Below are 6,167 nucleotides of genomic sequence, written 5' to 3'. Positions count from 1 at the left end.
AATATGGGATCTCTCTATATTATTTCTTCTTTATTTTATTTTGTTTTGAGACAGGGCCTCACTCTACCCAGGATGGAGTGCAGTTGCACGATCACAGCTCACTGCAGCCTCAGTCTCCTGGGCTCAAGTGATTCTCCTGCCTCAGGCTCCTGAGTAGCTGGGATTATGCACACATGCCACTAATTCAGCTAATTTTTTTTTTTTAACTTTTTATGGAGCCAGGGTCTTGCTATGTTGCCTAGGATGGTCTTGAACTCCTGGGCTCAGGGATCCTTTTGCCTTGGCCTCCTAAAATGCTGAGATTACAAGCATGAGCTATTGTGGCTTGCCTGTATTATTTCTTATAATTGCACATGAATCTGGAATTAGATCGATACAAATTTCAATTAAAAATAATTTGCTTCCTGACTTTTTAATGATCGCCATTCTAACTGGCGTGAGACGGTGTCCCATTGTGGTTTTGATTTGCATTTCTCTAATGACCAGTGATGATGAGCTTTTTCTCATATGTTTGTTGGCCGCATAAATGTCTTCTTTTGAGAAATGTCAGTTCATGTACTTCACCCACTTTTTGATGGGGTTGATTTTTTCTTGTAAATTTAAGTTCCTTGTAGATTCTGGATATTAGCCCTTTGTCAGATGGATAGATTGCAAACATTTTCTCCCATTCTGTAGGTTGCCTGTTCACTCTGATACTTTCTTTTGCTGTGCAGAAGCTCTTTAGTTTAATTAGATCCCATTTGTCAATTTTGGTTTTTGTTGCCATTGCTTTTGGTGTTTCAGTCTTTCAGTCATGAAGTCCTTGCCCATGCCTATGTCCTGAATGGTATTGCCTAGGTTTTCTTCTAGGGTTTTTATGGTTTTAGGTCTTACATTTAAGTCTTTCTTTCTTTCTTTTTTTCCTTTTGTTTTTGAGATGGAGTTTCACTCTTGTTGCCCATACTAGAGTGAAATGGTGCGATCTTGGCTCACCGCAACCTCCGCCTCCCAGATTCAAGCAATTCTCCTGCCTCAGCCTCTCGAGTAGCTGGGATTACAGGCATGTGCCACCATGCCTGGCTAAGTTTGTATTTTTAGTAGAAACGGGGTTTCTCCATGTTGGTCAGGCTGGTCTGGAACTCCCAACCTCAGGTGATCTGCCCGCCTCGGTCTCCCGAAGAGCTGGGATTACAGCTGTGAGCCACCACGCCTGGCCACATTTAAGTCTTAAATTCATCTTGAGTTAATGTTTATATAAGGCGTAAGGAAGGATGAAGCTGGAAATTTTCATTCTCAGCAAAATAACACAGGAACAGAAAACCAAACACTGCATGTTCTCACTCATAAGTGGGAGTTGAACAATGTGAACACATGGACACGGCGAGGGGAACATCACACACCAGGGCCTGTCGCGGGGGTGGGGGGGCTAGGGGAGGGATAACATTAGGAGAAATACCTAATGCAGATGTCAGGCTGATGGGTGCAGCAAACCACCATGGCACATGTATATCTATGTAACAAACCTGCACGTTCTGCACACGTATCCCAGAACTTAAAGTATAATAAAAAAAAACAGTCATTGCATGTTTAGAGTTTTAAAACATGAGCACACACTCATCTACACGTACAGAGTGCAGCCTGCAATCTTCTTTCTTTATTGAAACAGTAATTTCCTTAGGGAATTCACTGCCCCTCACATTGTCCCTGCCCTCTCCCCCCTGGCATCTGTGAAATGTTTGGACAAAGAGAGGCACTGCAGAAAGCACACCTGGACGCGTGCCTCCGCCCCTGCTTTTGCCTTCAGCTCTGATTACCGCTGCTCAGGCTCTGGCTCTGAGTCGGCGGCGGCGTGAGCTGGCTCGTCAGGAGTGTGAACACCGCAGCCCTGACTAAGCCCAAATTTGGCAAGCCAAGAGAAAAAGAAAGAACAGAAAAAGGAAAGCCAAAACTGCAGGGAGGCAGGATTGAGGAAGCAGGATCTGAAGCCAATGCTGCACGCGGCAAACGGAGCTGCTCTCAGGGGTTGCTTAGAGGCCACTGGCTCTTCCCCTGGCAGCAGGAAGCAGCAGAAGGAAGAACACAGGGCGTTCAGCCACATCTTTGTGATTAATTATAATCTTCCATCTTAACCCGCAGGCTGCAGGGGCGTATGTGCCTTTCAGGACACACAAAAGGCACAGCTCTTCCCCTGCTGCTACTTAAATTCTCCAGGAGACTAAACAGATTAGACCAGTGACTTGGTGTGTGTGTGTGTAAATATATATACACATACATATATCTACACACACATACATATACACACACACACATATCTATACATACACATATATATATAAAAACACTGGTGCAAGATCGTATCATCATTAGGGGAGTACTTATTAATCACCTGTATACATTTGGTAGTTTATCAGCATTGACAGACATTAAGGGTATGGTTTAGTCAATCTGTACTCCATAATGAGGGGAGCAGCCTCTCTGTGGGGTAGACACTGATATAAGACAAGAGAGACCTGGGCATGGGTAAGGGAAACCACCACCAGGAGTATGAGCATCTCTGTGACGACTTGGGCAACCTCTCCTGCTCACCTGCCAGCAAGCAAATATGAAGGAGAGGCGCCTCACTGCCCCTTGAAGTGGTGCATCTCCCTCTAAGGGAAGAGAGGTATTCAGCTCAGCTCAGAGTCTGCTGTCCCTAAAATCTTCCCTGATCTCCTGGCTTTTCCTCCCCTTTCCGCCATCACTTTCCCCTCTGCCCAGGCTGGGCCCCATGGTCATGACTGTAAACCACTAGGCTCTCCGGGGGCCTTAGAATTGTTGCTTTCTAACCCAATTATTTTCTGCATTTTCTTGCCCAAGGATCTCTGAAGAAAGTCACAAATCTGTGTGATTTGGATTCCCAAAATTCATGCTAACTATAATTTGGCCCCGAGTGACTGCACAGCGCTCAACTTTGTTCATCTTTTCTTGACTTATCTGTGTATTGCCTAATGGGAGTGCCCCTTCAAGCCCACAGGGACATCTCTGCCCCCTCTGTTTTTATCAAATTACCATCCTCAGTTTTGTAAAATAGTCAAGAACAGCCAAGGAAAGCCTTCTCCACTTTCTCTTCTCTCCATCTTATCTCAGGCCTTCGTATCTTCCCCCTTCTCCTCTCTGGCCGCTTTCCTTTGCAGTCCAACCTGCACTTGGCGGACTTGGCGGGTCATTCACCGTCCCCCAGCATTATCAGCCTCTCCCTTTCTCCCACATTTCCCTTTCCATCTACCACCCCACCCCCGACCCCTGTACGGCCTCCGCCCCTCCCACCCCCTGACTCCCTAGCCCTCGGTGGACAGTTTTCACCTCCATTGCTCCACTGAGCAACTCGCCCCAGCGTCTCTCAGCACCAGGTCAAAGCCATTTTCTGGCTTGGCTGCCTTACCTTCTACCGCACTTGTCACTGTGCCCATCTACTTCGAGGAACTCTCTCTGGCCTTGTTTCTTGGGCACTTGCCTGGCTTGCAAACTTTTCTGATGATTTCAGCTCCATCTCCTCTATTATTTTATTTCTTCCTGCAGACTGTAATTCATGAGATCTCTGGGAGCGTCTAATCTCACTAATTTCTCCTTTTCTGTTTGAATGTCTTTAGCAAACTCATCCACTCAACAGGACTTCGGGGACCACTCTGGGCCTGGCTCCTGAGTCCTCTTCTCAGACTCTGGCCCCTGCTTCTGCTCTGGTCTTTTATTTGGGGGGGGGGGTTGCCAGTCATTATCATGTGGAAATGAAAGTCCTTAGTGCCCATGTGTGAACTCACCATCTTTCACCCAAACCTGCTCTTCTCTGTGAATCTCGTTTACGTGCCCATTACCAAAGCCGGGAGCTTCAGCACACCCTTCCCTGTGTGTCCTCAGAGGTAGCCCTGGGGCTTCATCAGTCCAACCCTGGCGTCTGGGACAAGGCCTGATACAGATTAGTAGATGCTCAGTACATTTACGAACAGCCCCTTTGTCCTCCCCCTCCTCATTTGATCAGCTACAAAGTCCGAGCACAGAGAGCTACCCATTACCAATAATGCATGTGAACTGTACGAAGGACCCAGATAAGTTGGCAGTGATGCTGGAAATTGCAAAGAGTAGCAAAGACGTACTCAAGAGCCGACCTGTGTGAACCTGGAGCCCCTCTATCTGCTCAGCATTGCAGAATGATGTGTGTAAAGCACATCCCAGGAAGTGCATAGGAAGCAGTATTATAGTGATTTTTCATATTTATTTTGTATCCATCTCTACTAAACTAATTCTGGACAAGTGACCCTCATGGATTTACTAGCCTTGCCATTTAGCAATAGTGGTCATTTGCTTTCTTTCTTTGCCATAATTATATTTCTTATGTCTATTTCATTTCTGTTACATTCTAAGACATTCTTAAATAATAAAAGAAACAACCAAATGTCCAGACTGTCACTCAGAGTGTCTCATCTGCTGAGAAAGCTTCTTAAAGGGACTAAGAGCTTGCTGACATTTCCATTGTGGGGTTGTGCATGTTTTTTAGGTATCTGGGCAGGCACCAGCTTTAGTGGGGGGGAAAAGAAAGGCTTTGTAAGGGCTCTGTTCAAAATGCCAGTTAACTCCCTTCACCATTTAACAGCAATTAGAAACACAGTGTATCCTGCATACATTATTACCCAGTTAGATATTTTTATTGCTAGCAGATTCATGTCCCCAAAGAAGGAAAGGAAATGAGGCTTAGATGGGAACATGATGGGCACTGTGCTCAGGAACCAGGCTGTGTGCACAGTGATGCTGAGAGGCAAAGCTCCTGGAATCTTCTTTCCTAAGGGGCACCTGAATGCCTCAATGCTACACAGGAAGTGGAGGATTTAGTTCTCTCTGTATTTCATTTACTCTGCAAAGACAGAAAACAAAAAGGCTCTGGCAATTTATTGAAATTATCCTGTAATCACAAGGTTAACACCAGCAGTACCATTTTTCTGTACAAAGGAAGAAACTAGGCTTTTGGTTTTATTTTCAGTGAAATCATTAAAACGCAAAATTTCCCAAGGCCTTTCTACCAATGGGATCAGCCACAGTGATGTGAAGTGCCGGGTGTCTGGCTTTGTTCATCAGAGAACTGAGAACACTCAGGGCAGATATTGAGTCACAGATTTTCTGCAGAGTCATCGCTTGCCATGGTCTCTCACCCAGGCAGCTCTGCATTCAGGTGCAGAAGCTGGAAATTAGGGAGTCATTAGTTGGCCTCCGCCAAAACAGCATCATTGGTTCCCTTTTTCTCCAAGTAAAGCATCTACTGTGTTTCAGGAACTGGGTTTGGTACAGTGACGAACTATACAAGTAGGTAAGGCCACTAGCTTTTCAAACTCAGAATCTAGTGAGGGGAAATATCAATAAATATGTTAAAACATATATAAATTGGGAAATGCACTCTGAAGGAAAATAACAGGAGCTGTAAGAGAGAGAATGATAGCTGCTTTAAATCACGTGTGTAGGCAAGGCCTCTTTCTAATATGGATGCTGTGACACCAAGAACATGACACAGTCCCTTGTGAGGAGGAAGCCTGCGGTGGGAGGCATAGGCCCCAGACAGCTGCAGTGCAAAGGCCTGAGGCAGGAAACAGCTCTGCATATCAGGAAGCGATAAGGAAACCGGGGCGCCAAGGCAGCAGACAGCGAGGAGCGGGACAGGGCTGCCCATGACCGGGGGGCAGGAACGGGGCTCGGCAGGCTTTGTTGAAGGGTCTGGATTGGAGCTGACTGGTGAGTTTTATTTGCTTGGAGGATAATAACAGAACGTGTGGAGTAGTGGGGACAAACACTGGACTGCAGAGAACTGAGGAGTAACGTGGGGAAATAGGCAACAAGTATGGGTTTATTTCTTCGGGAGAAATCAGCTAGAAAGGAATGCGGAGAAGAGGTGTTGGGAGAGGACTCTGTTTTCCGTGGGGAAGTGAGCATGCTTACAGAGTAAGGAATGACTCAATAAAAACAAACGAATATGGAGAGGATGGTTACTCTCCATGGAGCAGGGAGTATTTCTCAAGGAAGGCCCACCAAATCCTGTGGGCAGTTCTCCTGGGGGGCTAAAGACAAAAATCCCTGGGCAACACCCAGTATCAGAACAGACAGGGGGAAAGACCCAGAAATTCTCATTTTTCACAATGTCCTTAGCGTAAAAGCTGGGTGCCACTGTG

The sequence above is a fragment of the Colobus angolensis genome, unplaced genomic scaffold (assembly GCF_000951035.1).
Source record: "Colobus angolensis palliatus isolate OR3802 unplaced genomic scaffold, Cang.pa_1.0 Scaffold211, whole genome shotgun sequence".
In the NCBI taxonomy this organism is placed as follows: domain Eukaryota; kingdom Metazoa; phylum Chordata; class Mammalia; order Primates; family Cercopithecidae; genus Colobus; species Colobus angolensis.
Note: the sequence above shows the minus strand (reverse complement) of the source record.